Here is a 17854-nt window from a genome sequence, read left to right on the forward strand (position 1 = left end):
ATCATCATTGTTATTAAGTTCATCTACTGTCTGTTACAGTTAACTGATCAAGGTGTTATCATCATTTCACTTTATTAATATTCAACTGTGGGAGATATCAGGGTCAACAGCGTCAAGTTATGTGATTCTAAAAAGCAAGCTTTTCAAATTTCAAAATGTTCGAGAGCTGAGTGGGAACTTATACAACAATAACTGAATGGATCATTCATGTACCTATGCATATGCTGATCAGAACCTTGACTACATTCTAACAGATTAAAACTTGTATACATAACCCTTTCCATTTGCTAAAATGAACATAAGAGCAGTGTAATAAGTGATTAAACATAGGATAATTCATGATAGTTTAACTAAATAAGGTGAAGCCCTTGGCTACTCTTTTCAATAAGTTCTGCTCTACAGAAATGTTCTTGAGGAATTGAAATATGGCAAAGTAACACTGATATTCAAAAAAGTAATAAATCACTACCCGGCAATTATTGCCCATTTAGCTTATGTCTGTAGTTTGTACTAATGGAAACCATCATTCAGGAATATAAACCATTTAGAAGGCCATCACATAATAAAGAATTCTCACCATGGCTTTCGGCAGAATAATTTGTTTGACAAATCTGCTTAATTTCTTTTATGAAATAATAATCGTGTATGATGAAAGTAGGGCAGTTGATATCGTCTATATGAATTTTCAAAAAGCATTTAATAAAGTTCTAGAACAAAGGTCACTAACAAAAGTTAAGGCACACAGTATAGATAGGGTTGTACTTCAATGTTTAGGAAATTGGCAAACAGTCTGTAAACAAATAATTGATAGGTGGTCAGATGCACCAAGTGCTGTGCCACGGGGATCAGTCTTGGGACCAGTTCTCTTTCTCATATATACTAATGATATTGATAATGGGCTGCACTGTAAGATATCTAACTTTGTGGATTATACTAGGCTGGGAAATAAATCTACAACAGAAACTGAACATCTGCAGCTTAAACTGTCATAGACAGACTAATGGATTGGGCAAATAGGTGGCAAATGAATGTTAATATTCATAAGTGCAAAGTTTTACATATTAGGTGGCAAATGAACGTTAATATCCATAACTGCAAAGTTTTACATATTGGTAGTGCAAATGAAAATGTAAGTTAGAATATGAATTCAGTTGAAATACAAATAGTAAACAAGGAAAAGCACTTAGGTATGATAATCACTGGTGCTGTAAAGCCGAGTAAACAGTGCACAGAAGCAGTAAAAAAAAAGGTGAAAAAAATTCTTGGATTCACAGGAAGGGCTTTTGAATTTAAGTCTCAAGAAATTATTTGCACTCTTTGGAATATTATGTAAAATTTTGGTCATTCTACTTGAGGAAAGACACATACAGAATGGAAAGAGTACAGAGACATACCACCAAGTAGACTCCTGGTCTGAGAAATATATCTTTATGAGCCAAATAAAGGAAACAAATTCATTTAGCTCAAAAAAGATAACATTAAAAGGTGATCTAATATAGGTATTCAAAATCATTAGTGGCTTTGATAATCTTAAATCTCAAAATCTACTTCATGACAGATTCATCAGATAGAATCTCACAGAAATGGTTACAAACTTGTGGGCAAACATTTTACCTTAAACGAGATGAGGTACTTTTTCTTTGACAGAACTGTTAAATAAGGAATGATTTATCAAAAGCAATTAGTTGAAAGCAATACCATCAATACTTATAAGTACAAACTTCATAAATATATTGCTTCAAATTCACGACTAACATTAGTTGCATTTCCTTAACTATACAGTAAGTTTACAGGTCTTCTCTTTAGAAAACTTGCATCTTTCTACTCCTACCATATTAATCAATGACTTTCTGATCACTTCTAGTATTGCAAACAGTCTCAATAATTAAGGTTAAGTGGTCTGTTGCTGTTTGACTTCAGCTGTATTCAGTTATATACTTTTAATTCTGAACCCCATTCCACTACAAATCACTTTGTCACCTCAACCTCACTATTGTAATTAGACTCATTACATTTTCCTAAAATTCACAACTATCACCAATTTCATTTTATCAGATTGTAGATCCCCTTCATCACTGTCATGTTCAAGTTCTTTATCAAATATAATATCCCATTGTAGCCCTGTCTCTTATGTAAGCGAGATCAAATGAGTGAGTGAATCTGACAACCAGACATGGTACATGTTGGTGGAATAATTCTTAACAGGTAAATGAATCCTTGATAACACCGGCCAGCTCTGCCCAGGGCCATTTCTTTCAGCTGATAATGATGTTTGGCAACTTTCAATGTTCGATACCATGGTCATCCATTAGGCACAAATTACAAACCGTACATATACATCATAGTCTACTGGTTCCTGACATGTATATTTACAATTTAAACAGGGTTAAAGAGAAGGATTGTCAGTGATACACACCCAAGAGACAAAAAGTTTGAAATACTTTTTCCTTCCAGATTGTCAATACAGTATTGTACATTACTGGGAAAATACCAAGAAAACAGAAGTCTTCTTTCTGCTATGTTGGTGTGGGAAGAGTGTCAAGTAGATGGGGAGGGTCTATACCAGCAGCATGGATGTTCCTATCTAACGTAAGTATAATATTTTTTTCTGGGTGATTGCATTCTATATATCATACACCTACTCACTTTACACAATTTGAGATTTTTTATTTCACAATACAAATACACAGCTTTACATATCTTTTACACGTTTCACATTTGTTTACATACATGTTTCTTTGTTACACAGAAAGACCTTTCTTTAATGAATAAATAAACAAACAACTTTATTTGCAACAAAAAGATTAAACTAATACCCTGGAATTTTTTTTTTATTCTAAAACTAACTGCAACAATGAGCAATGACATCTGGCTTTCCACTCAGATGATGTACAAATATTCTCTGACATCCTGTTGGTGACAGGTGTATGATATTCTAAATGCTTAAAATCATGCTCACAACTGTTACTGCATTGCAGCTCTAAACACATGGCTAATAGTAGTGCAGAGCTAAACTAAATTATTATCAAAACAATAATCAGTAACACCAGAAAAAAGCACGAGTGTTCTTGCTTTGGAATCTTTGTTCTACTCTCATGGAATCATTGGTATGTATGAAAATAAGGATTTAAGAGTGAGTTTTCATTTACAGTGATATTTCTACTCTTTCGACAAGAAATAACATAGTGAGGAGGTTTATAAGAGAGCGGGACAACTTGGAGTTAAGTAATACAAAGCATAGTACAATAAACCTGGGATAAAAAACATAACTTTCATTTCAGATTGCTAAACATAAACACAGTCTAATGTTAGCAAATTTCCCTGATTTCGGTGGACATGCATCTTTATTTTCATACTAGTCGAAGGCGCCATGCACCATAAGATTTGAGAGGGAGATGGAAAGACAACCTAATCTGTGTTTTCCAAATACATGAGAGGTGTTGACATCTCTATAAACATATTTTGGCACCTTTCAGATGGATTCTAACACCTTTAGTTTGTGTTACATTATTTCATTCTCTGACATATGGAATATCAATTTGTTTTTAAAGGATCAGAATACCCAATAGGATTTGCAATCTGTTGCTTTCTGGAAAAAAGGGGGATAATTATGTTATCAAAGAATAATATTCTTTTCAAGCAACCATAATGAAATTTCTACGACTGATCACATGTCATGTGGCATTGAATGGGTGTGGCTTGATGTGTGGGATCCAGTGCCCAGTTAAGAATGGGGCAGCAGTATTAATCAAATTCTTAGCATTCTTTGTTTACAAGGTGTTATTTACTGAGAGGATCAGTTCCTTACTAATACCAAAAGACTGTATAACCAACAATAAGGTAAGTTGTATATTGCACCAGCCCAGGAGGGATGCTAGTTGAGAACATATAGCCACCTAGTGCTCTGTCAAGATTCTGCAGAGCTTTTATCAGTTTGTAATTATCAGAGTGTAAACTGATTTACAATCCAGTCAAAGCTCTACAGAATATGGAAAAAAGCAACAGCTGGATGTCTGTTGTCATCCATTTGCAGGATTACACCAATTACTTTTAGAGAATCATAGATGTCCCTCCTGTTCATGTTCAAGATGACAGATTTTAACGAAAGTGGTAAAAACTGATTTCTTAAAATCTGTCCAGTGGATAGAGAGTGGTCTTACTACCATAACTTCTCTTTAGTTTGAAGCCCTGTTAACTTTGTCACAACTTTACCTTAAGGAAGTAGGAGAGTGTAAATAATCCACTGGTCCCAATTTTATCAAATTCTGTCTACTAAATTATGTGCATCTATTTTCTGATAAATTACGTAATGATCCAAATCATGCTTTGCCATTCCTAACGCTGGATTCTCTACACAGTGAAGTATCACTGCAAGACAAATTCAAGAATTCTTCAATCAGCTGAATTCTATAATAATCTTTTTGATCACAATGTAAAAGTCGAATCTCATTCTGCTTCACTATTTGCCTTGGATACATAAATGATTCTATTCCAAAATGCTAGTGTAGTGTTTAGAAAATATAATATCAGTTGCAAAGCATGAACTGGAAAATATATTTTACTGAATGTGAACAACAGTAAGGTATAACAGCAAGAGTAGTGATGGTCATATACATGAATATGTGGGGCTGATTAAGGTACATGTGGATAAGGCACATAAAGAATTGAGAACCTACGAAAAACCCCACCTGATACCCAAAAGGTAGAGTCGAAATAAATATATCAACGTTAGATTAGTCTGCTGCATGGAATCAAATGGTAGCTCAGACTGTCATCTGTTCACTGCCATTCAACATTTATGCAATACTCAATAATGGGTGTGACTAGTGAATTCTGACTTACATGTTGAGCAGTAAGATATGTACCAACCTCTATGAAGATCTGATGATATGTTGAATTTTCAATGATGTTTTACCTACTTTTGCATTAATTAACCTCCCAAAATACACAAAACCTTAACTGCCTTACATATCATTCAGTAAAATATAATGCAAAACATTTTGTTCTGTATCTCAGTGTATTCTTTTGCCAATACACTTTGCACTGAAAAACAAAATAACTCAATAACCAACATTAACTGTAATGTAGCACTAAACTTTTACTTACAAGATTTTTCATCATACTATTCCATAAACAATGTGTCCCCCCAAAAAAAAACTTTTATGAGCTTCTATGCAGTACCTACTTCAGCTTCTACACAAAATTTAAATGCTGAAGTTTCAGTTTTTGAACAGTAAATAAGATAAACCGTAACAAATCTTTTGAGGCACATAACTGAAGTCACCTTAAAATAAAGAGCTCAAAAGTGTTAGCATCCACAGTTCTTGCTAAGTCTTTGACATCAATATGAAAAGATGCCTAAAATGAATGCATTTGTACAATAAAATCACTGATGTCAAACACACGTCTAACTAATGTACTTTCTCAACGAGCTTGTATTACTCTTAAAATACTGATAACTTAATATCATCTTATAAAAAATAAGAATATAGCTCTCCTAAAACCTTTCATGCGGATACGAAAAGGAAAAGATAAACCCACATACAGTGAATCCTATTTCTAGTTCAAATTAGTTAAGTTCTACCGAAACAAACTTCCCCTTATCGCTGTTACCATCCACCTCTGCCAACAATTCAAATACAAATAACTTTAAACATCCACCGAAAGTTTGCCAGTACCTTTCCACACGAACGCTTTCCACGAGAACACTTAACAGAAGAGGCCTCAGGACTCAAGGTGGGAATGACTCACTGTCACAGACCGTGACGCGCCCTGTTACCTTCCCGACACCCGACCAACTGGCATCCCAGACCAGGCAAAGTAATTCTTCCCCACCATCAGGGACATCTACTTCCTCCCCCTGTTACATTCCAACAGGAAAGTCATAATTAGGCTAGCTCGTGTATTCCTCGATTCTTCATATGTCCCATAAAGGAAAGAAGATAACCTTAAAGGTATGTGTTAGATTGGTTTTCATACCCGAATGTTGTTGGATTTGGTGTAACGCGACTGGTATGTTTACATGAATGACGTACACTCAGGGTCAACGCGGACGATTTAAGTCTATTACGCAATCTCCCCTTTTATTTTAATTTGTATCAAATGTAAATGAACGCCTATTTTAAGAAAATGGTGCTCTAAATAATGAAAAGAAAAAACATTAAAAACTACAGATATCTTTCAACCGTGTCCAATTTGATTTGCTTCCTTGCATCAGTCAGAACAAAGCTATAGGAAAGGGTCAAGCTTACGGACACGGGCGCCGTGCGGATAAGCGAATCTTAAGTTTACGGACACTGTGCGGATATGAATTCTTAACTTTACGGTTAGAGTGAGGACACAGATTCTTTAGCTTACGTTCACCGTGCGGATATATTTTTTTTTTTTAACTTCGGTTAATGTGTAGATAAGGTCTCATCCTTACAGATACAGTAGCTTCAAGTTACTAAAACTTTTACTCCAACCTTTTGGTTGCCATTTTTCCTGTATATATATATATATATATATATATATATATATATATATATATATATATATATATCAAACTACAGAGGTATAAGTTTGTTGAGTATTCCTGGGAAATTATATGGTAGGGTATTGATTGAGAGGGTGAAGGCATGTACAGAGCATCAGACTGGGAAGAGCAGTGTGCTTTCAGAAGTGGTAGATTAAGTGTGGATCAGGTGTTTTCTTTGGAGAATGTATGTGAGAAAACTGAGAAAAACAAATGGATTTGTATGTAGCATTTATGAATCTGGAGAAGGCATATGATAAAGTTGATAGAGATGCTCTGTGGAAGGTATTAAAAGTATATGGTGTGGGAAGCAAGTTGCTGGAAGCAGTGAAAAGTTTTTATCGAGGATGTAAGGCATGTGTACGTGTAGGAAGAGAGGAAAGTGATTGGTTCTCAGTGAATGTAGGTTTGCGGCGGCAGGGGTGCGTGATGTCTCCATGGTTGTTTAATTTGTTTACGGATGGGGTTGTTAGGGAGGTGAATGCAAGAGCTTTGGAAAGAGGGGCAAGTATGAAGTCTGTTGTGGATGAGAGAGCTTCGGAAGTGAGTCAGTTGTTGTTCGCTGATGATACACCGCTGGTGGCTGATTCGGGTGAGAAACTGCAGAAGCTGGTGGCTATGTTGGGTAAAGTGTGTGAAAGAAGAAAGTTGAGAGTAAATGTGAATAAGAGCAAGGTTATTAGGTACAGTAGGTTTGAGGGACAAAGTAGTTGGGAGGTAAGTTTGAATGGAGAAAAACTGGAGGAAGTGGTGTTCTAGATATCTTGGAGTGGATTTACAACGAAGATTGTCCAAGATAGAGAACGAGCCTATCATAAACTTATCATTTTACAAATTTTTCCAACAATAAAGATATCTAATTTGTATTGACCATGACTATCAACACTATAATTCTTTGTGTATTTAATAATAGAAGATTCAATGATATTTCTCGTGGTAATAGAGTTAGAGTTAATAACTGAGATGGCATTACTCCAGTCAGTACAATGATCATAGTTTTTAACGTGATTAAATAAGGCATTTGATTCTTGTCCCGTTCTTATACTATATTTATGTTGCTTAAGTCTAACAGAAAGATCGTACCAGTCTGCCCAACATAAAACTTATCACAATTTCTACATGGCACTTTATAGATGCACCCAGGAGAATTTTCTAGTGAATTCCTGATTAAGATATTCTTTATAGTATTATTGTTGCTGAAGGCAACATTTACATTAAAGGATTTAAGCAACATGGGAAGTAAAGTGAAATTATCATTAAAAGGGAGAACTAAAAGATTATTGGTGTCAATGGGAGGTTTGGGCTCGACTCTATAAATTGATTTCTTTGCTAACTTAAGGGATTTATCAATGAAAGATATAGGGTACTATAACCTAGATCCAATAGAATATATCTCCTCAAACTCATCATCAATATACTCTGGACTGCAAATATGTAATGCCCTAAGGAAAATGGATTGAAATTATGATAATTTAACATTGTCATGTTGAGATGAGTAATAATGGATATATGAGCATACATTGGTAGATTTTCTGTATATGCTAAACAAAAACTTGTTTCCTTGCCAATGGATCATCCAATCTAAAAATGGTAACATACCATTATTTTCATTTTCCACATTAAATTTGGTGGAAGTACTAAATTGTTAAGGGGAGAAATATTTGTAAATTTTCATTTGTAGGCCAAACACAAAGAACATCATCTACATACCTAAACCAAAGTGCATTAGAAGGTAAGATATCCTTTAGTAATTTTGTATAAAAAAAAAAGAATCCATATAAAGATTACATAGTACAGGTGAAAGAGGGTTACCCATTGCCATACCAAATTTTTTAGCATAATAATCTCCGTTGAATTGAATGAAATACACAGTCTTTTATACACAATTTTATCAGTTCAATAAAAACAGACTTTGAAACAGGTAAATGAATATCATCCAAGACATCTAACAAATATTCTAAAAGGTCATCAAATGGATCTAACAAATATTCTAAAAGGTCATCAACTGGAACTTTTGTGAAAAGTGAGGAAACATCAATGCTAACTAGTTTGAAACCAAAATTAACATTGATATTGTTAAGCTTCTTGACTAAATCTACATTGTTCATGATTAAGTTTAACAATCATCCCATCACAACCAGGACATTTTTTTCCTTTAAGATATATGCATCATATTCATATGCATAACCTGTAAATTGGTCCACATACACCTAATAATCATGATGAGGTGATTATGCAGATGAAAGAAGATGGGAGATGATCTAACAATAATGCACTTGAAGCATATTTTTCATCTTTTGATCCTTGAAGTTAGGATGATGATAGCTTTCTTTACATTTTGCATGACACAAATAAGCACTTCATGCATACAAAGTCCACAGACTTGATCTTGTGATTCCTCTGATCAAGTGAATGGTACTTTGATGGTGGAACATAATCCATTTGTAGAATTCCACTCCACTTTTTATCCTTGTCGTCCAAATGATGGTGTTGTACTTTCTGATAATATTCTAGACAAATTAGAGCAAAATGCAGTGATATTCATAGCAGGATATATATGCCATACATTGAAAGAACATGAGTGTCATTTGTGTAAAGGTCATTGAAGAAGATAACAGTAAGCTACACAATGACATATACTTACACCAGAAAGATACAGACAAGAAAAGGTATGTGAAGTATGCTAGTCAAGCAATCATTGACTAATAAATCACCATGAAAAGGTTTTTTTCCTGTAAATATAAACAACCTTCGAAGGATAAGATTAGACGCAATTTATTAGTTAACAGAAAACAGAATATTAAACACAAATATTTGTGGGGATGCCAAAAGACTTCTTGCAGAGGCCTATGGTAGAATGAGGATATATTACTATATAAAGTTTTTCCATAAAAATCTACAACAAATAGGAAAATGACTGAAACTTTTACAAACTGTCATAGAAAACATAGGGAATCAGTAAAAGTGACTCATTAGTGAATAAGCTTATGAATGTATTTTATTTTGTACTTACAGAACTGTAGGTATTGGAGAAATGTGGTATGTACTGCTTGATATCCAAAAGAACCTTTGCTTTTGTTCTGTTGAGTTTGCAGAAAAATGTGGTTGATTGTTAGTAACGACATGGATTTTTCCCTTTTTTTGTTTTGCTGCAACATTGATTTGTTAATTACATTATGTTTGCATGGATTCTTATACTTTTTGAGTGTTTTTGCTTGTCCTATGGATGTCTTTGATGGAGTAATTTCTTATACACAGTATTCATATGTGTGCATGATATTGTTTTTTGTTTGACCCTAATAATGTCATAGCTAAAAAAAATTTATAATCAAATTGCAAATGCATCACCTGAAAATTATAGAATGTGAAATGTGCTTGTTTTAACTTTCTTGGTGCTGTCTTGCACTTTTTTATATTTTGCCCTTATTTTTTCCTAATGCTCCTCTTTTGTTTATTAAGTACTGAACATATGTACTTGATTTTCTGTGTATTTGCTGACCTGCTTTGCAACATTTACCATATATTTGTATGCTCTGCTTTATCATCATTCTATATGACAGCTTTAATATATAAAGTCTTAAATTTCCTTTTGTTTGTTACTTTTGGTTGTTGTTGGATGGTCAGCCAAGTTTATAGGACATCTTTATGCATGAGAACTTCACTATTTTTAAGTTCTCTTTTTTCTTTATATTGTTCTACATCTTGCATTTCCTTCTTTGTATTCTTTTGTTTTTGTGTGTTATCTTTATATCATAAAGTGCATGAACAACGTGTCTGGTGTGCTATATCTGTTAAGTGATTTTTCTTGTTCATTTATTGCTACTCTTGTGTATTTCATTCTGTTTATTTCACTCATTTTCATATCTATGCTTATTCTGATTATATGTAAAGGATTGCACTATATGTTCATAAGCTCTGCATGTTCACAAAGCACGTTTTTCCTTGCAAACATGCATGGTGTAGCATGATCCTTTGGCATATATATATATATATATATATATATATATATATATATATATATATATATATATATATATTTATTTTGCTTTGTCGCTGTCTCCCGCGTTTGCAAGGTAGCGCAAGGAAACAGACGAAAGAAAATGGCCCAACCCACCCCCATACACATGTATATACATACACGTCCACACACGCAAATATACATACCTATACATCTCTATGTACACATATATATACACACACAGACACATACATATATACCCATGCTCACAATTCACACTGTCTGCCTTTATTCATTCCCATCGCCACCTCGCCACACATAGAATACCATCCCCCTCCCTCCTCATGTGTGCGAGGTAGCGCTAGGAAAAGACAACAAAGGCCCCATTCGTTCACACTCAGTCTCTAGCTGTCATGCAATAATGCCCAAAACCACAGCTCCCTTTCCACATCCAGGCCCCACAGAACTTTCCACGGTTTACCCCAGACGCTTCACATGCCCTGATTCAATCCACTGACAGCACGTCAACCCAGGTATACCACATCGATCCAATTCACTCTATTCCTTGCCCGCCTTTCACCCTCCTGCATGTTCATGCCCCAATCACTCAAAGTCTTTTTCACTCCATCTTTCCACCTCCAATTTGGTCTCCCACTTCTCCTCATTCCCTCCACCTCCGACACATATATCCTCTTGGTCAATCTTTCCTCACTCATTCTCTCCATGTGCCCAAACCCTTTCAAAACACCCTCTTCTGCTCTCTCAACCACGCTCTTTTTATTTCCACACATCTCTCTTACCCTTACATTACTTACTCGATCAAACCACCTCACACCACACATTGTCCTCAAACATCTCATTTCTAGCACATCCACCCTCCTGCACACAACTCTATCCATAGCCCACGCCTCGCAACCATACAGCATTGTAGGAACCACTATTCCTTCAAACATACCCATTTTTGCTTTCCGAGATAATGTTCTCGACTTCCAAACATTCTTCAAGGCTAACAGGATTTTCGCCCCCTCCCCCACCCTATGATTCACTTCTGCTTCCATGGTTCCATCCGCTGCCAGATCCACTCCCAGATATCTAAAACACTTTACTTCCTCCAGTTTTTCTCCATTCAAACTTACCTCCCAATTGACTTGACCCTCAACCCTACTGTACCTAATAACCTTGCTCTTATTCACATTTACTCTTAACTTTCTTCTTTCACACACTTTACCAAACTCAGTCACCAGCTTCTGCAGTTTCTCACATGAATCAGCCACCAGCGCTGTATCATCAGCGAACAACAACTGACTCACTTCCCAAGCTCTCTCATCCACAACAGACTTCATACTTGCTCCTCTTTCCAAAACTCTAGCATTCACCTCCCTAACAACCCCATCCATAAACAAATTAAACAACCATGGAGACATCACACAACCCTGCTGCAAACCTACATTCACTGAGAAACAATCACTTTCCTCTTTTCCTACACGTACACATGCCTTACATCCTCGATAAAAACTTTTCACTGCTTCTAACAACTTGCCTCCCACACCATATATTCTTAGCACCTTCCACAGAGCATCTCTATCAACTCTATCATATGCCTTCTCCAGATCCATAAATGCTACATACAAATCCATTTATTTTTCTCAGTATTTCTCACATACATTCTTCAAAGCAAACACCTGATCCATACATCCTCTACCACTTCTGAAACCACACTGCTCTTCCCCAATCTGAGGCTCTGTACACGCCTTCACCCTCTCAATCAATACCCTCCCATATAATTTACCAGGAATACTCAACAAACTTATACCTCTGTACTTTGAGCACTCACTGTTATCCCCTTTGCCTTTGTACAATGGCACTATGCACGCATTCCGCCAATCCTCAGGCACCTCACCATGAGTCATACATACATTAAATAACCTTACCAACCAGTCAACAATACAGTCACCCCCTTTTTTAATAGATTCCACTGCAATACCATCCAAACCTGCTGCCTTGCCGGCTTTCATCTTCCGCAAAGCTTTTACTACCTCTTCTCTGTTTACCAAATCATTTTCCCTAACCCTCTCACTTTGCACACCACCTCGACCAAAACACCCTATATCTGCCACTCTACCATCAAACACATTCAACAAACCTTCAAAATACTCACTCCATCTCCTTCTCACATCACCACTACTTGTTATCACCTCCCCATTTGCACCCTTCACTGAAGTTCCCATTTGCTACCTTGTCTTACGCACTTTATTTACCTCCTTCCAGAGCATCTTTTTATTCTCCCTAAAATTCAATGATACTCTCTCACCCCAACTCTCATATTCCTGGTAAATTATATGGGAGGGTATTGATTGAGAGGGTGAAGGCGTGTACAGAGCATCAGATTGGGGAAGAGCAGTGTGGTTTCAGAAGTGGTAGAGGATGTATGGATCAGGTGTTTGCTTTGAAGAATGTATGTGAGAAATACTTAGAAAAACAAATGGATTTGTATGTAGCATTTATGGATCTGGAGAAGGCATATGATAGAGTTGATAGAGATGCTCTGTGGAAGGTGCTAAGAATATATGGTGTGGGAGGCAAGTTGTTAGAAGCAGTGAAAAGTTTTTATCGAGGATGTAAGGCATGTGTACATGTAGGAAGAGAGGAAAGTGATTGGTTCTCAGTGAATGTAGGTTTGCGGCAGGGGTGTGTGATGTCTCCATGGTTGTTTAATTTGTTTATGGATGGGATTGTTAGGGAGGTGAATGCAAGAGTTTTGGAAAGAGGGGCAAGTATGCAGTCTGTTGTGGATGAGAGAGCTTGGGAAGTGAGTCAGTTGTTGTTCGCAGATGATACAGCGCTGGTGGCTGATTCATGTAAGAAACTGCAGAAGCTGGTGACTGAGTTTGGTAAAGTGTGTGAAAGAAGAAAGTTAAGAGTATATGTGAATGAGAGCAAGGTTATTAGGTACAGTAGGGTTGAGGGTCAAGTCAATTGGGAGGTGAGTTTGAATGGAGAAAAACTGGAGGAAGTAAAGTGTTTTAGATATCTGGGAGTGGATCTGGCAGCGGATGGAACCATGGAAGCGGAAGTGAATCATCGGGTGGGGGAGGGGGCGAAAATTCTGTGAGCCTTGAAGAATGTTTGGAAGTCGAGAACATTATCTCGGAAAGCAAAAATGGGTATGTTTGAAGGAATAGTGGTTCCAACAATGTTGTATGGTTGCGAGGCGTGGGCTATGGATAGAGTTGTGCGCAGGAGGGTGGATGTGCTGGAAATGAGATGTTTGAGGACAATATGTGGTGTGAGGCGGTTTGATCGAGTAAGTAATGTAAGGGTGAGAGAGATGTGTGGAAATAAAAAGAGTGTGGTTGAGAGAGCAGAAGAGGGTGTTTTGAAATGGTTTGGTCACATGGAGAGAATGAGTGGGGAAAGATTGACCAAGAGGATATATGTGTCAGAGGTGGAGGGAACGAGGAGAAGTGGGAGACCAAATTGGAGGTGGAAAGATGGAGTGAAAAAGATTTTGAGTGATCGGGGCCTGAACATTCAGGAGGGTGAAAGGCGTGCAGGGAATAGAGTGAATTGGAACGATGTGGTATACCAGGGTCGACGTGCTGTCATTGGATTGAACCAGGGCATGTGAAGCGTCTGGGGTAAACCATGCAAAGTGTGTGGGGCCTGGATGTGGAAAGGGAGCTGTGGTTTCAGTGCATTATTACATGACAGCTAGAGACTGAGTGTGAACGAATGGGGCCTTTGGTGTCTTTCCTAGCGCTACCTTGCACACATGAGGGGGGAGGGGGTTGTTATTCCATGTGTGGCGAGGTGGCGATGGGAACAAATAAAGGCAGACAGTATGAATTATGTACATGTGTATATAAGTATATGTCTGTGTGTGTATATATATGTGTACATTGAGATGTATAGGTATGTATATTGAGCGTGTGTGGACGTGTATGTATATACATGTGTATATGGGCGGGTTGGGCCATTCTTTCGTCTGTTTCCTTGCGCTACCTCGCTAACGCGGGAGACAGCGACAAAGCAAAATAAATAAAATAAATAACTCCCTGGGGATACGGGAGAAAGAATACTTCCCACGTATTCCCTGCATGTCGTAGAAGGCAACTAAAAGGGAAGGGAGCGGGGGGTTGGAAATCCTCCCCTCTCGTTTTTTTTTAAATTTCCAAAAGAAGGAACTCAGAAGGGGGCCAGGTGAGGACATTCCCTCAAAGGTCTAGTCTTCTGTTCTTAACGCTACCTCGCTAACACGGGAAATGGCGAATAGTATAAAAAAAATATATATATATATATATATATATATATATATATATATATATATATATATATATATATATATATATATCCCAATCACCAGTCCTTTTTCAGCACATAAATCTACAAGCTCTTCACCATTTCCATTTACAACACTGAACACCCCATGTATACAAATTATTCCCTCAACTGCCACATTACTCACCTTTGCATTCAAATCACCCATCACTATAACCCGGTCTTGTGCATCAAAACCACTAACACACTCATTCAGCTGCTCCCAAAACACTTGCCTCTCATGATCTTTCTTCTCATGCCCAGTTGCATATGCACCAATAATCACCCATCTCTCTCCATCAACTTTCAGTTTTACCCATATTAATCTAGAATTTACTTTCTTACATTGTATCACATATTCCCACAACTCCTGTTTCAGGAGTAGTGCTACTCCTTCCCTTGCTCTTGTCCTCTCACTAACCCCTGACTGTACTCCCAAGACATTCCCAAACCACTCTTCCCCTTTACCCTTGAGCTTCGTTTCACTCAGAGCCAAAACATCCTGGCTCCTTTCCTCAAACATACTACCTATCTCTCCTTTTTTCACATCTTGGTTGTATCCACACACATTTAGACACCCCAATCTGAGCCTACGAGGAGGATGAGCACTCCCCGCGTGACTCCTTCTGTTTCCCATTTTAGAAAGTTAAAATACAAGGAGGGTAGGATTTCTGGTCACCCGCTCCCGTCCCCTCTAGTCGCCTTCTACGACACGTGAGGAAAGCGTGGGAAGTATTCTTTCTCCCCTATCCCCAGGGATAATATATATATATATATATATATATATATATATATATATATATATATATATATATATATATATATATATATATATATGAAAAATGTAAGAAATAATTTAGAAAACTGAAACTTCTAGCTGGAAATGAAATGAAAAATGAATGTCACATAATGGTTCAACCTCTGGCTATGGAAAAGGGAAATGTATAATTTATTTACACAAACGTCAATAGTAGTTTTCATCAATTTAACCACTGTATCATACTGCCTGGTCCACTTCTGCTCTTATCATGAAACTGGAATATTGGCTTATGATGTTTCACCTGGTTTAAAAAGAGAGATATACAAAAGTATACGTATGTAAGTAGGAGAGATGGCCAGAGAGCGTTATTGGATTACGTGTTAATTGACAGGCGCGCGAAAGAGACTTTTGGATGTTAATGTGCTGAGAGGCGCAACTGGAGGGATGTCTGATCATTATCTTGTGGAGGCGAAGGTGAAGATTTATATGGGTTTTCAGAAAAGAAGAGAGAATGTTGGGGTGAAGAGGGTGGTGAGAGTAAGTGAGCTTGGGAAGGAGACTTGTGTGAGGAAGTACCAGGAGAGACTGAGTACAGAATGGAAAAAGGTGAGAACAAAGGAGGTAAGGGGAGTGGGGGAGGAATGGGATGTATTTAGGGAAGCAGTGATGGCTTGCGCAAAAGATGCTTGTGGCATGAGAAGCGTGGGAGGTGGGTTGATTAGAAAGGGTAGTGAGTGGTGGGAAGAAGTAAGATTATTAGTGAAAGAGAAGAGAGGCATTTGGACGATTTTTGCAGGGAAAAAATGCAAATGAGTTGGAGATGTATAAAAGAAAGAGACAGGAGGTCAAGAGAAAGGTGCAAGAGGTGAAAAAGAGGGCAAATGAGAGTTGGGGTGAGAGAGTATCATTGAATTTTAGGGAGAATAAAAAGATGTTTTGGAAGGAGGTAAATAAAGTGCGTAAGACAAAGGAGCAAATGGGAACTTCAGTGAAGGGGGCTAATGGGGAGGTGATAACAAGTAGTGGTGATGTGAGTAGGAGATGGAGTGAGTATTTTGAAGGTTTGTTGAATGTGTTTGATGATAGAGTGGCAGATATAGGGTGTTTTGGTCGAGGTGGTGTGCAAAGTGAGAGGGTTAGGGAAAATGATTTGGTAAACAGAGAAGAGGTAGTAAAAGCTTTGTGGAAGATGAAAGCCGGCAAGGCAGCAGGTTTGGATGGTATTGCAGTGGAATTTATTAAAAAAGGGGGTGACTGTATTGTTGACTGGTTGGTGAGGTTATTTAATGTATTGTTGGAATAGTAGTTCCAACAATGTTGTATGGTTGCGAGGCGTGGGCTATGGATAGAGTTGTGCGCAGGAGGATGGATGTGCTGGAAATGAGATGTTTGAGGACAATGTGTGGTGTGAGGTGGTTTGATCGAGTAAGTAACGTAAGGGTAAGAGAGATGTGTGGAAATAAAAAGAGCGTGGTTGAGAGAGCAGAAGAGGGTGTTTTGAAATGGTTTGGGCACATGGAGAGAATGAGTGAGGAAAGATTGACCAAGAGGATATATGTGTCGGAGGTGGAGGGAACGAGGAGAAGAGGGAGACCAAATTGGAGGTGGAGAGATGGAGTGAAAAGGATTTTGTGTGATCGGGGCCTGAACATGCAGGAGGGTGAAAGGAGGGCAAGGAATAGAGTGAATTGGAGCGATGTGGTATACAGGGGTTGACGTGCTGTCAGTGGATTGAATCAAGGCATGTGAAGCGTCCGGGGTAAACCATGGAAAGCTGTGTAGGTATGTATATTTGCGTGTGTGGACGTGTGTATGTACATGTGTATGGGGAGAGTTGGGCCATTTCTTTCGTCTGTTTCCTTGCGCTACCTCGCAGACGCGGGAGACAGCGACAAAGTATAAAAAAAAAAAAAAAAAAAATGATTCATGGTGAGGTTCCTGAGGATTGGCGGAATGCGTGCATAGTGCCATTGTACAAAGGCAAAGGGGATAAGAGTGAGTGCTCAAATTACAGAGGTTTAAGTTTGTTGAGTATTCCTGGTAAATTATATGGGAGGGTATTGATTGAGAGGGTGAAGGCATGTACAGAGCATCAGATTAGGGAAGAGTAGTGTGGTTTCAGAAGTGGTAGAGGATGTGTGGAACAGGTGTTTGCTTTGAAGAATGTATGTGAGAAATACTTAGAAAAGCAAATGGATTTGTATGTAGCATTTATGGATCTGGAGAAGGCATATGATAGAGTTGATAGAGATGCTCTGTGGAAGGTGCTAAGAATATATGGTGTGGGAGGCAAGTTGTTAGAAGA

The 17854-nt window shown here is 37.6% G+C and overlaps 1 protein-coding gene across 3 annotated transcripts in view; it reads right to left on the bottom strand.

The window, feature by feature from the left end:
• The window catches only part of Vps2 (vacuolar protein sorting 2), a 30674-nt gene extending 24610 nt beyond the window's left edge, over positions 1 to 6064 (bottom strand). For 2 of the 3 annotated variants that reach the window (XM_071664800.1, XM_071664799.1), the window contains exon 1: positions 5679 to 5837. The gene's annotated coding sequence lies outside the window, so the exon portion shown is untranslated. Of the gene's footprint in view, positions 1 to 5678; positions 5838 to 5979 lie in introns of those variants that run through there. The other variant, XM_071664801.1, reaches the window with a different exon arrangement.
• Between the last annotated feature and the right edge of the window lie 11790 nt (positions 6065 to 17854).

The sequence above is a fragment of the Panulirus ornatus genome, chromosome 9 (genome assembly GCF_036320965.1).
Source record: "Panulirus ornatus isolate Po-2019 chromosome 9, ASM3632096v1, whole genome shotgun sequence".
Taxonomy (NCBI): Eukaryota; Metazoa; Arthropoda; class Malacostraca; order Decapoda; family Palinuridae; genus Panulirus; species Panulirus ornatus.